This window comes from Portunus trituberculatus, chromosome 42, assembly GCF_017591435.1.
Source record: "Portunus trituberculatus isolate SZX2019 chromosome 42, ASM1759143v1, whole genome shotgun sequence".
In the NCBI taxonomy this organism is placed as follows: domain Eukaryota; kingdom Metazoa; phylum Arthropoda; class Malacostraca; order Decapoda; family Portunidae; genus Portunus; species Portunus trituberculatus.
In genome coordinates this window covers 11,866,722-11,887,822 of record NC_059296.1, presented here as the reverse complement: position 1 = coordinate 11,887,822, position 21,101 = coordinate 11,866,722, and the positions used below count along the sequence as shown (strand labels likewise).

Sequence of the window (21,101 nt, the reverse complement as noted above, 5' to 3'; positions counted from 1 at the left end):
TGTGAGTCGAGCGTGCTAACCACTACATTACACGGTGTGTGTGTGTGAGTGAGAGAGAGAGAGAGAGAGAGAGAGAGAGAGAGAGAGAGAGAGAGAGAGAGAGAGAGAGAGAGAGAGAGAGAGAGAGAGATAATGTGAGTAATATTATTTTTCTTTTTATTCAATGACGTGTTTTAATTCGAGTCATGTTGGACAAGCAAACACACACACACACACACACACACACACACACACACACACACACACACACACACACACACACACACACACACACACACACACACACACACACACACACACACACACACACCGCCTAGTGTAGTGGTTAGCACGCTCGACTCACAATCGAGAGGGCCGGGTTCGAGTCCCGGTAAGCGGCGAGGCAAATGGGCAAACCTCTAATGTGTAGCCCCTGTTCATCTAGCTGCAGCAGTAAATAGATACGGGATGTAACTCGAGGGGTTGTGGCCTCGCTTTCCCGGTGTGTGGAGTGTGTTTTGTGGTCTCAGTCCTACCCGAAGATTGGTCTATGAGCTCTGAGCTCGCTCCGTAATGGGGAAGACTGGCTGGGTGACCAGCAGATGACCGTGGTGAATTACACACACACACACACACACACACACACACACACACACACACACACACACACACACACACACACACACACACACACACACACACACACACACACACACACACACACACACACACACACACACACACACACACACACACACACACACACACACACACACACAGACAACACACACACACACACACACACACACACACACACACACACACACACACACACACACACACACACACACACACATTGCTATTCCCTCACATAGCATCGCCTGGATTTGCCTCTTCTGACACTACATTTCCATCCCTAACACACTCCTGGAGCCTCCTCACCCACTGCTGGGCCTCCCTCAGTAATGCCTCAAGTGGGCCACATTCATGTAAGCGAGACCGTCGAAGAAGAAAAGAAAAGAAAAGGAAACGCGCTGCGCGAGGTGCGTCTCGTCCACTTTGTTTATGAAGATGAGTGTGAGGGGATGGTGTCGGAAGATTAAGAGTTGGGGGAAGGTAGATGCATTATTAAAGTAGGGAAACCGAGAGTTAGGTGCGTTTTTATTTACCTTAAAGTGAGATAAAACAATTGTCTATTTGGGCGACTAGTTCAGATATGTTTGTCCTCTTTTTTACGGGCGTGGTGTCTCTTAATGACAACAAAAACGTCAGAACACGGCTAGCATAAAGAACCTTGGCAGTGTAAACCTTAATCCTCTTCAAGATCTATCCCTATATCTCACCCAGTTCTCCCTTTCCTGCATATAGTGTAAGAAATTAACAGATATGCAAAAATATATAGTTTACCATGATCAACACAAGCTATGATTCACTGTAGAGTATTAGTGTATTACGGATACGTTTGCTTAGCCGTGAGATAACCGACGACCAATACAGATTCCAGTCACCTTTTATCAATGAATGGTGTCACTAGTGCGGGCTGAGCTGCCTCGTCACGCACCAGTTAGCACAACACGTAACTTACTGTATTGCTGCTTTTAAGTGAAACTGTACATCTTCCATCGCAAGAATGTTTAAGCGAAAGGGTGCGGGAAAGTTCCTCGCAGATTTCGAAGATGATGAGAGGCTGAAACTGTCCCGTGAGGGCACGACTGGCGGAGTCATCTGTTCAGGGTTTGTACAATGTGGTCACTATCACACACACACACACACAAACACGAAATAAGACATTTGAAACCGTAGTAACAAACTTTGCTGTATCCCTTTCCTCTCTCTCTCTCTCTCTCTCTCTCTCTCTCTCTCTCTCTCTGCTCCCCACCCCCCAACACTACTGGCAACAACACAAATACACAACGACCCCACGACCTCCCGCAGAGACGAGGTGGGGAGTCTCTCTATGGACGTCACGATTACGACCAGAGAGAGAGAGAGAGAGAGAGAGAGAGAGAGAGAGAGAGAGAGAGAGAGAGAGAGGGAAGGAGAGATTAAATTTGACACTAAATTTCATGGGACCGGTGAAAAGAACGCGTCAATATTCAAGCTGCCGCATCATCGTCTTGAGGAACCCCGGAGTGCGTGTTGGCGGGACTGGCGCGTGTTGTGTAATGTGCTAATTGAGTTCTTGCTTCGTATGAATTCACGTCTGCGGCAGGAAGGTCAGGGCACTTTCTAGCTGCAGGTATGATAATGAAAGACTCAGAGGAGAGAGACAGACACAGGTAGAGAGTCCTAGTGGTAGTAGTAGTAGTAGTAGTAGTAGTAGTAGTAGTAGTAGTAGTAGTAGTGGTGGTGGTAGTAATAGTAGTAGTAAAATATAAGCATATAAGTAGAAAATACTGAAAGAAAAGAGATCATGGAAATATTTCTCTCATTCTTCGTTTTATTGTCAAAGTTTTGTTGGAAAGTTATCGGAAAAAAATGAAAAAAAAGAAAGAAAAAAGAAGGAAACGGTTTAAAGAAAATGCCGATGAAGAAAGTATAGCGTATTGTTAATGAGAGAGAGAGAGAGAGAGAGAGAGAGAGAGAGAGAGAGAGAGAGAGAGAGTTAGCTAATGATGTTTAATTATACCATCCTCCGTGGAAGAGATACACAAGGCTATTTTAAATAACACAAGAATTCTACTTATTAAAATGAATAGCAAAAAAATACATCTCTCTCTCTCTCTCTCTCTCTTGCGACATTTTAACACCTCAGCACCCATTAATGACGTTTACGGGACATTTTAAAGCTATTTCCATTTGTTGGTCACTGGTCAGCCTTCACGGACGTAAAAAAATGACTAAAGTAACAAAAACTGCAAACACTGAGTAAGTAACGAATGTAGTAAAGCGTCGAAGATCTACGTACATGACTAGACGAGTTTGTGTGTGGAGAGAGAGAGAGAGAGAGAGAGAGAGAGAGAGAGAGAGAGAGAGAGAGAGAGAGAGAGAGAGAGATACTATTATTTCTTTACTATTGTTATTACTATTCTTTTCTTCTTTTCTTTATTCTTTTCTTCTTATCATTATTATTATATTTTGCTTTTATTATTATTATTATTATTATTGAGAATGTGCAATATACTTGAATTAGTTATCTCTCTCTCTCTCTCTCTCTCTCTCTCTCTCTCTCTCTCTCTCTCTCTCTCTCTCTCAATGTATTACCCAGCAGGACCTTCCTACAAAAAAACACAAATAAATTCTTCATAGTCTCCATAAGCGCGAAAGGTTAGTAGTTATCACATGAACACACACACACACACACACACACACACACACACACACACACACACACACACACACACACACACACACACACACACACACACCTATTTACTGCTAGATGAACAGGGGCCACACATTAAGAGGCTTGCCCATTTGCCCGGTAAGCGGCGAGGCAAATGGGCAAGTCTCTTAATGTTCACCTATTTTTTTTTTTTTTTTTTTTTATAGCAGTAAATAGGTACGGGATGTAACTCGAGAGGTTGTGGCCCCGCTTTCCCGGTGTGTGTTGTGTGTTGATGTGGTCTCAGTCCTACCCGAAGATCGGTCTATGAGCTATGAGCTCGCTCCGTAATGGGGAAGACTGGCTGGGTGACCAGCAGACCACCGAGGTGAACACAGAAAAAAAAATCTTCAGTTCCCTCTCCCCGACTTTGAGGATTCCAGTTTTCTTTACAAGTTTCAATGGGTGACTCAAGTAAACTATGGGAGGCAAACTACGAGTGTTCAAGGAAGTACGCAGAGGAGCAGACGAGACGACCTGTTAAAAAAGACATAACAAAGAGCAGTAGTAACTTAAGATCAACCAGTGGAAATTTATCACCATCCTGCTCCTCATTGTTATCTCTGAATGTCGTTTACGTTTGGGGAACTTACAAGGCTGAGCGGGGAGTAGACAACACACAGACACACACACACACACACACACACACACACACACACACACACACACACACACACACACACACACACATTGTCTTGCATCACGAGATTATAAGCCACTCTTCGCGTTATGCTTCACGGGCTTATGTGGGAAAGTACCTGAGGGAAAAAGAGAGAGAGAGAGAGAGAGAGAGAGAGAGAGAGAGAGAGAGAGAGAGAGAGAGAGAGAGAGAGAGAGAGAGACAGGAAGGGGAAGGAGAGAGAAAGAGAAAGGGATGGGAGGGAGGCAGGGAAAGAAGAATACCTGAGGATTCCTACCGCAACACGGGTAATGTCAGGGTTGCATTAAGTTGCTCTGATTAGCACCAATTGCGTCACACCTGCGCGCCTCTCCTCTCACGTCACGCTCCTCCTCCTCCTCCTCCTCCTCCTCCTCCTCCTCCTCCTCCTCCTCCTCATCTTCGTCCGTCTTGCACGTAAAGCACATTTAAGCAACATTGAGAGAGAGAGAGAGAGAGAGAGAGAGAGAGAGAGAGAGAGAGAGAGTGTGCTACTTGCGCTCTTGATGATAATGACCCATATCCCTGTCCCTCTCCCTTCACTTTCTCTGCTCTCACTTTCAATTGTACTCTTCCGCGTTCACTGGGACTAGTGTTTTTTGCCCTCTTTTCATTATTATATATATATTTTTTTTTACTCTCTCTCTCTCTCTCTCTCTCTCTCTCTCTCTCTCTCTCTCTCTCTCTCTCTCTCTCTCTCTTCAGTTGCTTAAATGTGCTTTACATGCAATACAGATGAAGATGAGAACGAAAACGGCGGTGAAGTAGAGGAAACAGAGGAAAGAGGTCATGACGGACACGAATTCGTAGCGTCAAGTGACATCACCCTGGAGGCGCCGCGGGAACCTGCTTCGTTTTATCATTCATGTCGAAACGCCCCCAGTGTTGACACGCCGCGCCAGCCTCCTGAACCACCACCCCCGTCCCTCCGGCCCGCCCGTCTACTGCCTAGAGGAGAAAGTTGAAGCGACGGCGGTGGTCACACACACACACACACACACACAGATACACACGCGAGCAGAGTGTATTGCCACGGCCTTCCTTCATACCCCGCCCTGAGCCACGCCGCCTAATAATTATAATGCAGTGTTTCATTCCTTTCATCTCGTCTGTTGCACGACTTTTCTTTCACTTCTTATACTCTATTTCTCTTTTAGCTTTTGTCTCGGGATTTTACCGTTAAAATTGGTTTCAGTTATTCGGATTCCTTTCTTTATCCTTTTTTTCGCTTAGTGCATGTGTTCACTGACGCCTCGCGCGCCCCCAGTGGCATGTGGAGGAGATGTCCAGTGCAGGTGTGGGGAGCAGTAGGTGATTATTGGTTGATGACACAGGAGAATGTTCTGCTGCTGCTGCTGCTGTTGTTGCTGCTAGTGCCCATTCTTCTATACTGCCCTCATGTTCTTTCTCATGCTCCTCCTCTTCCTCTTCTTGCTCCACCCTTACTCCACTTAGTATTCTTTGCCATAAATGTGGTAAACTTTCCTTCCTGTACTATAAAGTCTGTTATGATTGCACGCACACACACACACACACACACACACACACACACACACACACACACACACACACACACACACACACGAGGTCTGAGCTCGCTCCGTAATGGGGAAGACTGGCTGGGTGACCAGCAGACGACCGAGGTGAATTACACACACACACACACACACACACACACACACACACACACACACACACACACACACACACACACACACACACACGTTTATGCAGTCGGCAGTCCACACCTCGGGCCTTAATGGGCGTGTGGATGTGGTAGATGAACAGAAAGGAGCCGCCTCACTTTTTGACCTTTTCTTCACGCTGGCAGTAAACCAATGCAATATACACAACAAATAACCTCATTTCAAAGTTGTAGGCTTTGTTTTTCCCGCTGTTTAATGTGTGTGGGTTCGTGTGGCCATGTCTCCCTTCTCTTCCTCCTCCTCCTCCTCCTCCTCCTGCCTTCGAAAATCACTTTGGCCTGACATGAGCGCAATTCCAGCAGAAGGGACGTTCACTCTGTCACTCCAGTCACCTTGAAACTCCAGTGGTCATCAGTATGGTGCAACCTTTCCTCCTCTCTCTCTCCCTTTCCTCCTCCTCGGTCTACGCCACGATGATGGAAGGCCCACGCAGGATTACAGTGTCAAGTGCTGCATAACTCTGCCGTAAAATAGGTCGTATTTCACAACGTACCTTAAGCGTGCCTTGTGCATGGAAGCAGCCGCAGCAAAGGACCAGAGCACCATCGCAAGACTCACCGCCAACCACCATGACGCCGTCCCAGATGTCACTCGCTCGGAGCCTGAAAGCTTGGCAAACTCTTGAGGGAATGAGGGTGTTGGGTAGGGCGCCAGAGAGGGTGGGGCTGCGCTGACCTCTGGTTCGTGTGTTGTGCATCACTTTGAAAAGGTTAACCTGTTTTGGCAACTCGTGTGACTCGTTAACGTGTCTGCGTGTAGTGTTCGTGATATTTTTTTGCAGGTTATTCCGTGAAAGCAAAGTTTATCGTGGTGGTGGCGCTGCTGTTGACACGGGGAAATGCCTTGTCGCTTGATATTTCTTCATTGCTTTCATTTCCTTCCTCAATGATTGGGACATTCCTGGTCAATAATAGCTTTGCTCCTCTCGTATACCTAGTTACATACACAACTCATATTCTTTGTTTACAGAATGGAATGCACGTCCTTGTGTGTCGAAGTCTCGTGGGCAGCATTTCTATATTACTTTTGATGTTGCTTTAGTGTTGGTGGGTTCTGCTTATCCTTTGTTTCAGTGTAAGTGTATTTTGGTTCTCAAGGATCATAGTCTTTGTTAGAAGGTGTGTGTGTGTGTGTGTGTGTGTGTGTGTGTGTGTGTGTGTGTGTGTGTGTGTGTTATTGTTGCCTTCAGATGTTCATGTTTTTGTCTCGTTAAATGATCTTCATCCAACAATAACACACACACACACACACACACACACACACACACACACACACACACACACACACACACACACACACACACACACACACACCACATCATTTAAAGTACACAACACTTTTTTTAAAGACCGAATTAATTAGTTGCGTATATACCAAGAATGCGAGCCAGCGACACTTTTTTCCCTTGAGGTCAAACTTAATTAATTACTCACGAAATCGCGCTATTCACTCCAAGAAAAAGAGGGAAGAGGAGGAAAAAAAATAAATTTCCCGCATCAATACCACGTACGTACTTACTCGCACTCAAGGACACTCACGGACCACACACTCAGGCAGGTTTCTAAGCAGACCAAGGGAGATGTCTGGCCTGAAGCTGCGGCGTGGTCATTATTCCTGTCTTTCTCGGTCTGCTTGTTCCCACCACCACGCCGAGGAATTCTTTAGGCATCGTTTTATTGCGCTGTTGTTTTTATTGTCTGTTTGGTATACACGTTGCTATTTCCTGTATATAATGCGGTTTGTTTTGCTGCCCAGCACAATTTTTTTTGTGTGTTCGTATATTTATATTTGCTAAATTAGTCTTTGTACTCGACCAATTTTGCAATTTCTTTATGATGTGGCATTTGAAAAACTTATGTTTCTCTTTGCCCTGCAGTCCTTGGCCGCTATCCACTTTTATACTTGAAAACAAAAAGTAAAATATAAGAACATTTGTTTTCACTTACGTACTTATGAGTATAACGTGAGTCAACCAAACCAGGCGATAAAATGTATGCAAAATGCCAGTGCTATCGGGCTTTGAATAAGGTTAGCTCCTGCCTGCCCAACCCTTTCGTATAATTTGTCTGAAATGAAAGCCAAAGGCATAGCGCAGCAGCAGCGTAATGGTGACAGTAGATGCTCGAAAACAAGAGAAAGGTTATTTGGTTTTGCAAGACGAATGCGGTAACACACATCCTCCCCTCCGGTGGATTGGTCATGTCCCCAATGCGGAAAGCGCCCGAAGCGACACCAAAGAGCATCCACATTTCATATTCTTCCCAGTTCCTCGCGGCGCTCAAGGACTTGTTCGAGCAGTCTTCGCCTGGAGTCTGCACGCGGAAAACATATCAGAAATAACACATGCTTAATTGTGCTCAATTAATTTTAGTTTTGACAATTATTGCCATCTGAAGAGAATGGATGATTATAAGCTTGATCAGTAATTACAAAGAAAAAAGTTGATGTATTGTTTAGATCACATCAGGAGCTTCCCTGTCGGAGACGCGATGTCATTGTGATTGCAGTGACGGAAGAACACAAAGAATCCAAATTGATTGGGTTGCGAAACGTTACGCTAACTTGTCGGGCCGTCGCGATGCAGGAAGCTGCGGCGTGGCGTCTTTGTGTGGCTTGACGCCAGGCAGGTGTGACCGAGTGGTAATTAGTGCAACGAAATAAAAATTAGTCAGGCATGTCCGCGCTCTCAATAACTGATGCTAGACACACCACAGAATTTTCCTCTTCCTCCTCCTTTTCCTACTATCTCAGCTTAAGAAACTTCCGCCTCCTCGGTCCACACATTCCTGGCTACCCATTATGTGCTCATCACCACACCGCCGATGGTCTTCCTGCCGCACTGACCACTGGTGCGAGAGAACGACCTTGGGTGGGGCTTGGGCCGCAGCACCACCGCATCAACAAATTCCCTCGGGCGTCCTTACGAGGCTATGCACGGCAGGTTAGTCTCACGCCCTGATGAAGCGATACTTTCAGAGGTTTACCGCGATATTTAGAAGGCCTCGAGATGCATTCCTGAGGCTCAGCAAGTGGGGACTCCTTAAACCAGTTACTGTCCTCTTCATATCCTTATTCCCCCATTCCTCCTTTCCCCCATCGCACCACAAACCCTTCAGGGAAAGATAACAATTATATTTTTTGTTTCCTGGTGTCTGGAAATATGAAGGTAGTGTTCGATAAGAGAAAAGACGAACGACAAAGACTTTCAGGAAATCTTTCATGATAACCCTCGAGCCCTTTAATTCAAGAGAGTCCTTACCCATCACGTCCTTGAGGAACAACAGGTGTACAAGAAGGAGGATCTGCCAGGGAAGAAGGGTTTAGGACACAAGGAATGAGGAAAGGGGGGAGGGGAAAAGAAGACGGGCACTCATCCTTGTTTTTTTGGTTCATGCTTGTCCCTGCACGATTCTACCCTCTCCCCTCTCTCGGTCACGTACACACACACACACACACACACACACACACACACACACACACACACACACACACACACACACACACACACACACACACACACACACACACACACACACACACACACACACACACACACACACACACACACTGACTAAGATTTACTCCCGCGCAAACACCCACCACATGCTTCCAATTCGGGTCTCGTCTCCTTTTCTCTCGCCCCCCTTCACACACACCGTATTAGAATTTCCTTCCTGCTGACGTAAACTATATTCTCTCTCTCTCTCTCTCTCTCTCTCTCTCTCTCTCTCTCTCTCTCATTCTGGTATAGGCTTACTCTCACTTACAACGCACTCCGATCATCCCACTTTCCGTCCCTGTCACCCCGCCTTCCCCCCCACACACCTTATGCTAATCATCCATGTGGCAAGCCGTCAAGGACCGCTGCTCACCGCTTGCACCACCGCCTCGGACACCAAGCGACCACAACACATACGTTCCTCTCCTCTCCTTCTGTGCTCCTACACTTTCCTTCACTTAAACCTATTCTGAAACACTTATTCGCAGCACCCCCACTACTTTTAAAGGCTCTAGTTAGATTCACATGGGTTTTTAATTTTTTTTTTTTAATGGTTCTAGTGACATATGATAAAGCTTCTACATTATGAACAAGAGAAACACATGTGAGAACCCGGCTAATGATCTCTGTGGCCTTTGAAAATGATCGTGATGAGAAAGTGAAGCGTTTCTGAATGCGCACCTCAGATTGCAAAAAGAAGAGAAAAATGTATGGATGGAAATTATACATGTGGGTTTATTAGGTAGGAATGGTTTATGTGGAGACTCAAACATGTAGGCTTACTAATTTCTTGACGCTCACTTTATAATATTTTTTTTACCTTCTTACTCCTCGGGCCGGACTTATTTGCCACTCCCTCCTCCTCCAGCTAGACAAGCCCAGCCTCCCCTCTCCCTGCAGCAAAATACGTAGATCCGCTCCCCCCTCCCCCGCGCTCCCCTTTCCTCCCACCACACCAAGTGCTGCGGTGATATGGAGGTTGGGAGGGGGAGACGTAAACCACAACACCATCACTGCCACCACCACTACTTATACACAATGGGCGTTGTGGTGACAGTGGTAGGCGAAGTAGTATGAGTAGTAATTACTGTAGTGAATCTCATGGTAGTGCGGTGGCGAGTGTGGTAGTGGTATAGTGGTGGAGGTGGTAGGAGTGGTAGTGGTGGTGGTGAAGATGGTGGTGGTCAAGGTCGCATGGAAATCAGGTTCCTCATATTCAGGGTCGCCGTCGAGGAGCCCCGCGCGGGTGTGTCCCTGTTGTGGGCACTCAGGGACCTTTCGGAGCTGCGGCGAGGGCATACAGGTGGCCTATACAGCACCACGACCCCGCCCCCTCAGCCTCCCTCACTCAGCCCAGATATCTTGTCGCAACACCGCCTCCATCTTGCCGCTTTGCTTTTCTTGCCACTATCCTTACCAGTGTGTATTCGCTGCCAGGAGGGAGAAGGAGTAACAAGACAACAGTTGTTCAATCACGACTTGATCTAAAACAATATCAGAAGCAATTTTGTCTCACTCAGTTTAGATATCTTATGGCAGCACCACCTCTGTACATTTACTCTTGCGTCTAGAGGCCTCACACCGCTAGGGCAGAGCGAAAACGTCTATACATCAGCATATAAGGAAGGTCCACCATTTGTAGTAACAGGGAAGCCAAGTCGTCTCGGCCGTAACACCATCTTTACTCATGTGGCGGCGCGCCAATACTTGTAGAACAGAGCCAGGCTAGGGCGTGTAAGGAAGCCAAGGTAGAGAATGATCACCACTTGATGCAAAATAATGATAGGGGAAGCAACATTGCTATTCAGTTCAGCTGCAAATAAGGAATTTGATAAAGAAAGGGCCAGCTAAGCGCCAAAGTGAAGTAACAATCATAAAAATACTTCTAGAGTTTGTCCCGTAAGAAGTTTAGCAATCATTACTTCATCAGTTATTTGGAACACCCGAGCATTATATATAGACCTGTTTTGTTGCATGTAACTTTAAGAACCACGCAACGGAAGGCTACAAAAAGAGGTTTATAACGAGGTGGCTCCGATCTAGTGGTGTTGTGCCTGCCCCGTGTTCCCCTCGCTCCACCTCCACTGGTCTGAGGCTCCGTCGCAATCAGCAGTCAGTTTTCCCTTCGACATTTTTCCTCATTATTCCAAATATTCCCAGTGAGTCACTCCAAGTTGCCTCATCTGCGGCTGTAGTACTGAGTGGTTTATTAATGGAAGTCCAGGCAGAAGCTAAAGGTTTCTTCGGTGTTTGTTTTTTGTTCCTCGTATTCCTTTGTTGTTTTCTATTTACATGTAGCTATATCTCACTTATCCTGCAGCGTCATCTTCAGGCAAGGTAATTGTTACAGCCGAGTTATCTCCAAGGCTGTCCATCATAAACTATTGTCTTCATTTATTTTTTCTTTCATATGCCTCTCTTCGTATTTCACGTTTCTGTCTCTTAATTCAGTGCCTCACCTTGCCCTTTCCAGGATCGCTAGTTTTATTACTCTTTTCTCCTTTGCAACAAGAACAAACTGTCTGAAAGTGCCTCCTGAATTCATTTAACTATTTATTTGTTTGCTTATTTATTTATTTGTTTGTGTATTCATTTGTTTATCTATTTATTTGTTTGTTTGTCATCATTTGTATCTCTCTCTACTGGTGCTATTAGCTTAGTCTTTATAATCATCTGACACCCCCGCTACCTCCTCCTCTCCTCCTCTCAGACCTCCACCTCATGCCTTCTCACACCGCTGTCCTTCACTTACGGTACCGCATTTGTTCCATAATATATTTCTTCTCTCGTTGTTGCCTTGGAAACTTTTGCTTTTAGTTTAATTGATACCTTTTTTTATCACGAATATTTTAATGCTCCTGCCCAGCCTCCAGTTTCTAATCACCCTGCCTGCCTGCCTATCCGTCTCTCTGTACTGTTATCTTACTCATAATTCATCTTAAGTACCCTAATCTCTCCACCGTTCATGTTTAGGATACGAGGATACGAGTATACAAACAAGTCACGTTCCATCCATCCCATCTTTGCCTTGCTTGTTTTTACTCCTCTTGTAATGTCCATACTTCTACTCTTCCCTCCCCCTACCTGTTCTGTGCCCGCCACGTCCTCGGTCTCCACACGCCACAATGTCACAAGCTTGCACCGCGTGGCTCTCTCTCTCTCTCTCTCTCTCTCTCTCTCCTATACACGCCTCGTCAGCGGACCCAGTGGCCAGGGTGATGTGGGCCACCTTTATAAACTGGTCTTCACTTATGAATTGGATGCCCTCACTTCTGGGTACAACTCCCTTACCACACGCACGTATTTCTCAAGAACTATTATTATGCGCACTCTTGTTGCATTCTAATATTAATACTGTATAATTTTCAATACTGATCAATGTTAAGCACGCTTCCTTCAGTTAATGTAACAAATCAAGCATCGGATTACTTGATAACTTCTACTTTTCACCTCTCAAAATCTCTCATTCGTCTTTCTTTTTATTATCATTTTCTTCCCAGCTAGTCTTAGATTTTGAAACTCTACAGCTCCCGTTTCCTTTATAAGTTAATTAATTAGTCCTCCTTGATCGATTGAGGTACAGTTGCCCAATACTCCTGTTCGTAACCTTATAGTCGACTTTCACTGCGAAGGTCATCAGTCGTCACGAACACTACACAGTTGTAGAAAGTGAACTGCAAGATCAAGACATTTTCTTCCGTCCTTGTCACCACACCGTGCCCCAGACCTCCCTCTCTCCCCTGTCACTGCTCACGCTCCATGCAAGTCGCCTCCAGTGTTCAGCCTCTCACTTCTCACGTGATTCCACACTTCCCACTCCGATTATATCCAGTTTCCCTCCTACTCTTCCTCCTCCATCCCGCCTCCGCGGACTCTCCCAAAGAAATTTCCTTCCCAACATTCTTTTCCTGTTTTCCTCCTTTGCCTTTCTCCCGCTTTCCGTTCTCTCTCTCTCTCTCTCTCTCTCTCTCTCTCTCTCTCTCTCTCTCTCTCTCTCTCTCTCTCTCTCTCTCTCTCTCTCTCTCTCTCTCTCTCACACACACACACACACACACACACACACACACACACACACACACACACACACACACACACACACACACACACATCTCACGATCTCCGATAAGAACATTTCCCGCTTAACTTCAGAAGAAAAGAAAAAAACAGACGAAATAGGCATAACAGGTTTGCCATGTAAATGCATACACGCCCGTGCTAGCATACACACACACACACACACACACACACACACACACACACACACACACACACACACACACACAGAGAGAGAGAGAGAGAGAGAGAGAGAGAGAGAGAGAGAGAGAGAGAGAGAGAAAGATAGACAGATAGATACATAGATAGATATTTATTGACCACAACGAAATATTATCTTTACAAAAGTACTATGAAAATATGGTCCATCACAAATGTTTTCCTTTAGAATTTATGAATGACAAAATTTTTATAAAACATAACACACATATCGTGTAAGACGCCTTAAGCAAATCAAACCATCTTACACACACACAAATCCCATAGAAAGTAGTCCCGCAATGTATAGCAAATGGCATACATCAAACGCAGTAAAACACATAAAAACATAAAAAAAAGACACATAACCTATATCTTAATGATGCACACTACCCAGTTTCAATCCACGTGACTTATAGATGAGTCTGGTGCACTTTAAGCCCCGCGCCGCACCTCCCTCCGCCGCCCCGCTTGTGCCCTGCGGGACAGACAAGGCTGGTGTGGCTGGCCTTGCTGGCGGAAAAAAAGAAATTACCTTTACAATGTTCTGATGACACTGCATAGTCGGCCTAATGGCGACTCGAGGAGATGGCGAGAGGAAGAGGCGGATGTGCGATGAACAAGCAGATAATGGACGAGATTAGTTGATAAGTTGTCAGTAATAAGTTGGTACAATGAATATATATCAGGCTAACGCGTGGCTATCAAGTTGCAGTAGTTCATCAGAGTAACAAGATGATGGTCACTACGTATGATAATAGCCAAGAATTATAAACAAGACGTGGGAAAAAAAAATGCATTGACACTGAACATACGAGAAAATGATCTTAGTATCGTCCACCACGTAGCTATTTGTAGGATGGGTTAAGATAGATCAGATAACGATGACCTGTCCTAATCTAACGTGACCCAACTCAACCCAACTTAACCCAAAATTAGCTGACCACGTGTAATCTCTAAAGCACAGTCGTCTAGTTGGATAAGAAAGGATTAGATTACATTAGATGACCTATCGTAACCTAGCCTAATCCAGTCCAAAACTAGCTGACCTTCACGTGGACATTAAAAATAGTTGACCGTCCCACTCCACACACTGACCCGTTGACGTGAAGCTATATAGGTCGGCCGATAGAAAACTGAAGGCCTGTTTACTAGTGTCGCTGAGATAGAGGCGTGTTTTCATGTAGTCCCGGAGATAAACAGGGGTAGGCGGGTGGGGTGCGTGCATGAGGCCTTGAGTGGTGCATATACAGACAGGCGCTCACCGACTCGTCCACCTTGCTCCGCATAACGCTCGCCGCCTACCGACTCCCATCATCCTTTTTTATCCACCTTCATCCCGCATCTCCACCACTATCACCACCGCCGCCTCCATTGTCACCACCTTATTGCTGTGTCATTACCACTCGCCCGTCATCTCCTTACCACCGTCATCACCACCGCGACATCCACCACCACCACCACCACCACCACCCCGACCACTGCCACCGTCACTAGCACCCCGGATTCCTCAGTCTCGTTCCTCTCAGAGTGCAATGCCTCCTTCATCACCACACCCACATCATCGCCACCACCACCACCACCACCTTTACCTTCCCCACTACCTCCATCCCATCACTAAACCTGCTCCCTATCATCCTCACCAGCACCACCACCACCACCACCTGGCCTGCCACCACCACCACCATCAACACTGCAACCGCTAAAACTCACCAAACCAAAGGAACACAAAGAAACGACAAACATCAGTAGAATTTTGGCATTAGCGAGACTGTTTGTGATGAACTATACTATATAATCTATAAATGAGAGGTTTTTTTCATGCAAGAGGGGAGGGTGGCCAAGGGCAATAATAAAAAAAAAAAGCTCTCTTGATTGCCAGTTTCTTTAAAGAGTGATAGAGTTAGCCAAAAGTCAACTCTCATCATCACCATCACCATCACCACTGCACCACTTGGCTTCACCACCATCACCACCACGAACAAGCACACATCATCACAACAAAACTACAGCATCAACACTTAAATTCTCCCGTCCCTCACCACCATCACCATCATCATCACCACCACAACCCAGCGCAAACCAGGTGCAGGAAGCATAAAAACAAGAAGAGCAGTAGCCAGGCGAGGGGAAAAACAGTGTCCTCCTCTAAGAATTATTACGCAGGCCCAACAAAGCAGGTTTTCTGGTCCTCTCTACCTCAGGCCCGTATTCAGAAACGCTTTGCTCCCTCACCACAACTATTTTCAAACCCCAGAGATGACTCGCCGGATTCTCAAGACGTTCTCTCTGTTTAGTTAAGTAGAAATTTTGTCAATGTGTCACTAGAAGCATGGAAATTCTTTAAAAAGATTGTCTGTTGAATGTGGAGTTGAAGAGCAGAAGTGTTTTATAACATTACAGGTATCAATCTTTTAGTTATGTAGAAATCTCGTTAATCTGCGACTAGAACTGTAAAAACTCATCAAAAAACGTGTGGCTGTGTAGTTAAGTGTGTTAAATGTACTGGAGGAACGACGCAGAAGTGTTTTAAAATATGGATCTGAATTTTTTTTTTTTAGTTATGTAGAAATCTCGTTGATCTGCCACTAGAACCGTGTAAACTCCTGAAAAAGTTGTGTCGTTGTGTAGAATGAGTTGAGTGTAGTGGAGGAGCGGCGCAGAAGTGGTTTAGAATATGGGTCTCAATTTTTTTTTCAGTTATGTAGAAATCTTGTCAATCTCCCACTAGAACTGTAAAAACTAAGAAAAATCGTGTGGCTGTATAGTAAAGTGTGTTGAGTGTAGTGGAGTTGCGACGCAGAAGTGTTTTAAGATATGGACATCAATCTTTTTATAAGGTTGGAATTTTGTTAATCTACCACTAAAACTGTAACTCTTAAAAAATGTGTAGTTGTATAGTCGAGTACGTTGAATATGGCGAAGTTGCGACGCAGAAATGTTTTAAAATGTAGAAATCAATCTTTTTATATTGTTGGAATCTTGTTAATCTCACACTAAAACTGCAAAACTCCTAAAAAAAAATGTGTAGTTGTATAGTCGAGTGTATTGAGTGTAACAAAGTGTGCGACGCAGAAGTAATTTAGAATATAGACATCAATCTTTTTATAATGCTGGAATCTTGTTAATCTTCCACTAGAACTGTGAAAACTCTAAAGAAAAATTGTGTAACTTTATAGTCGAGTGTGTTGAATATAACAGAGGAAGATGGAGAAATGTTAGAGAAAATGGGCCGCATCGATCGTACGGAGATGCTACAGACCAGTTTACGCGCAGCCGGATAGAGAGAGACCACGGATAGATGAAAAGTGAAAAAAAAGTAGAAATGAGGGTACGGCCTACATTTTTCAGAGGTTGAGGTCACAGTATATACATTTCTTCCCCTTTTTATTCTATTTTACTTGTCACTTTTTTTTTTTTTTTATCGTTGCACCCTGGTAGCATTTAAGTCTGACATCGCCCGAAGGTTTGATTTCTTTACATATCATTATTATCTCTCTCTCTCTCTCTCTCTCTCTCTCTCTCTCTCTCTCTCTCTCTCTCTCTCTCTCTCTCTCTCTCTCTTTTTTTTTTTGTTTTTTTTTTGTACTCTGAAGGGATAAAGAAAATGTAGGGAGGGCGAAGAGGTAGAGAAGACGTCACCACTACCACCACCACCACTGCCTTCTCCTCGGGGAATTACCACATGAGAGAGAGAGAGAGAGAGAGAGAGAGAGAGAGAGAGAGAGAGAGAGAGGTAATCTTTCTCTCTCTCTCTCTCTCTCTCTCTCTCTCTCTCTCTCTCTCTCTCTCTCTCTCTCTCGTATCTTTAAGCTATATACTCTTAAGGGCACCTGTTTTTTTTTTTTTATCATGGCTATGGTTTGTTATCTTCGTGGCTGCTTATCATAATAGTACCGAAAATACCTATATAAAAATACTCTTTTATATAACTTAACGGATTTCTTTGGCACGTCTTTCCTTAATTATTAGTTACTCTGAGACGCGTTTTTCTTGTTGTACAGCCACCTGCAGACATTGTGCTGGCTAAAATTGCACAAAAATATCTTCTTTTTATGCACATTTCTTTCTTGTTGTTTAATTTCTTCAGTACTGGAACGCTTATTGTTTTTTTTTTTTTTACAATATTTAGTTACGATTAGACAATTTTATTTACATTAGGAAGGGTCGCAAGGTCAAAAGATTAATGGACAGAGTCTTCACTATTTTAATCCCCCACATAAGTTTCTGAAGCTGCACAAAATCACCAAGTAGTTAGCAAATATGAAAACGCCTCATGATACTGAAGGGCTTAAGTATACAAAGATTTCACCCATAGTGTTTTAGCCTTATAGATTGTTGTATACCCGAGTGAGAGAGTTAACTAAAAGCAGCAACCAGAAAGACAAGCAAAGCAAAATTAACTTGTAAAGATGTGGAAGTAATGCATATATTTAAAGACTAAAAATATAAACGTCTTGCTTTTGTTATATAATGTGAAAGAGAGAGAGAGAGAGAGAGAGAGAGAGAGAGAGAGAGAGAGAGAGAGAGAGAGAGAGAGAGAGAGAGAGAGAGAGAGAGAGAGAGAGAGAGAGAGACGTAAATACATGACTAGTTTGAATCACAACATTTACAACATTCACCCCAACACTTGCAGCATTCACTAAAACATAATTATTAGGTTATAGCATATTTGTAAGACGAGTTTGATAGAAGAGACTGGTCTGATAATTAAACCTTAACCTCATAACTCTCTCTCTCTCTCTCTCTCTCTCTCTCTCTCTCTCTCTCTCTCTCTCTCTCTCTCTCTCTCTCTCTCTCTCTCTCTCTCTCCTTCCCTTACATTTACCATTTAATAGCTCAAGGACAACAGTAGGAGGCTTACGAGTAGGAGTTAGGAGGAGGAGGAGGAGGAGGAGGAGGAGGAGGAGGAGGAGGAGGAGGAGGAGGAGGAGAAGGAGGAGGAGAAGGAGAAGGAGAAGGAGGGTGTGGTCAATATTTGTTTTGTCTTCCTCTGACACACTGACTCTTTTCTCTCTCTTTCTTGCTTGCTGGGCACACACACACACACACACACACACACACACACACACACACACACACACACACACACACACACACACACACACACACACACACACACACACACACACACACACACACACACACACACACACACACACACACGACAAACAGATGCAATAGATGGACGCACACAACCTTGGCCTAAGGAGAGGAGAGAGAGAGAGAAAGGCAAGAGAAGGAGGAGGAGGAGGAAGAGGAGGAGGAGGAAGAAAAAGAAAAATGAAGGCGAAGGAAAATAATAAGACGTTAACACTTTAAGATAAACCAAGAACAGGATGCGAACGAGCTAATAAGGAAGAAAGACAAGGAGAAGTAAGAGTAGCAGGAGGAAGAGGAAGAAGAGAAGGAGAAGGAGGAGGTTGGGAATGTCTGGGTTCCTGAGACGCCGCAGGGAAGGTCGAGGGAGACGGCCTTGTAGGTTGGAGAGGTAGACGGGAAAGGAATATGAATAAGAAGGAATGAAAGGGAGAATACGCCAGAGAAAGAGAGAGAGAGAGAGAGAAAGAGAGAGAGGGCGGGGGGAGTGCCGTGGAGACAGACAGACACACAGACACACAGACAGACCAACAAAGAGAGGTAAGATAAAGAACGGATTATGAAAGAGAGGAATGGAGTGAGCGAAGGAAAGGATTGTGAGCAGTAGTAATTAGAGAAATATTTGCTGTTTACGAAATAGGAAGTGATGAAGGAAGGAGAAAGGAGGAATAGAGGGAGAGGGATGGGAGGGATGGAGGGAAGGAGGGAGAGGAAAAGTAGGTGAGATGGAAATAACTGAGGGAGAGAGAGAGAGAGAGAGAGAGAGAGAGAGAGAGAGAGAGAGAGAGAGAGAGAGAGAGAGAGAGAGAGAGAGAGAGAGAGAGAGAGAGAGAGAGAGAGAGAGAGAGAGAGAGAGAGAGAGAGAGAGAGAGAGAGAGAGAGAGAGAGAGAGAGAGAGAGAGAGAGAGAGAGAGAGAGAGAGATTATTTACAATGCAGGATGTTTTAATGAGATATTATGTTATCTTTTATCATTATATATGCCTCACACACACACACACACACACACACACACACACACACACACACACACACACACACACACGTGGATGGATGAACAGATGCGTAGAAAAAAGAAACAAGAACAAACATCAAAAGAAATGAGAACAACAAACAATAAAAGAGAGAAAAAACAAAGAAAAGAAAAAGAACGATGACTGAGAATTTTCGAAAAAGAAATATAGAAAGAACGTTGACTCCCTTCACTATTCTCTCTCTCTCTCTCTCTCTCTCTCTCTCTCTCTCTCTCTCTCTCTCTCTCTCTCTCTCTCTCTCTCTCTCTTTCTTTCTTTCTTTCTTTCTTTCTATATCTCTGTCCTTCTGTCTGTCTGTCTCTCTGTCTCTGTCTCTGTCTCTGTCACACACACACACACACACACACACACACACACACACACACACACACACACACACACACACACACACACACACACACACACACACACACACCACACCCATGTAATCACAAATCTACACAATTTAAGTACACACTCTCCCCATCCACTCGTCCTCCATTATAATTACACTCCACCATCTCACATCCCATTACAACTTACAATAATTACATCTACACACGTTTTTGCACTGCCACGTAACACCACACTTCGCTTCCTCCTCCCCCTGCACCACCACCACTACCACTACCACCACCACCGCCACCGCCACTCCTCCTTCGACCAGACGGGAATTTGCAGCCTCAGTTGAAAGGATGAAAGTTGAAATACCCGTACTCGTTCGCTCGGCTGGGATGGTGGACAGAGAGAGAGAGGGAGAGTGGGACAGGAGGAGACGGGAAAGGTGGAAGCGAACAGAATGTGAAAGATATTCAGGTGTGTGTGTCTGGGGAGGGGAGGGAGGGCGTTTTATATGTACGACTCGACTGAAAGTAATTGTTTTCAGTGAAGTCAATGTTCTTTAGTGTTCATGGAGTGAGGAGAAAGAGAGAGACAGAGAAAGAGAGAGAGGGAAAAAAAAAGGAGGAGAAAGGAAAAGGTTAATGTTGAGATGGTAGCAAGAAATTGTGAGAGAGAGAGAGAGAGAGAGAGAGAGAGAGAGAGAGAGAGAGAGAGAGAGAGAGAGAGAGAGAGAGAGAGAGAGAGAGAGAGAGAGAGAGAGAGAGAGAGAGAGAGAGAGAGAGAGAGAGAGAGAGAGAGAGAGAGAGAGAGATTCGCCTTGTGTGCAATAATTACATGATGCAAATCTAGATTCCAGAGAGAGAGAGAGAGAGAGAGAGAGAGAGAGAGAGAGAGAGAGAGAGAAATGTACGTACGAAGCAAGTTTGGCGTGTGGTGTGCTTGGTAAAAGTAGACCACAGGAAGGATCAAGGTTGTGTTACTGGCCCGCTTGTTGTTGTTGTTGAAGCTGCTGTAGTAATGATTGTGGTTGATTGATTGCCTTTAGCGGTGGGTGATGATGGTGTTGTTGTTGTTGTTGTTGTAGTTGTTGGTGGTGGTAGTGGTCATCCTCTGAACTTTTCCTCTTTTTCCTTAGTCTGGCTCAAGTCGCCTCTCTCTCTCTCTCTCTCTCTCTCTCTCTCTCTCTCTCTCTCTCTCTCCTCCTCCTCCTCCTCCTCCCAGCAATGATA

General features: G+C 44.8%; 1 protein-coding gene across 1 annotated transcript in view; it reads right to left on the bottom strand.

Moving 5' to 3' along the window:
• Positions 1-21,101, bottom strand: part of LOC123517509 (mucin-17-like) — a 46,893-nt gene that overhangs the window by 14,462 nt on the left and 11,330 nt on the right. The gene's annotated exons all lie outside the window — the stretch shown is intronic.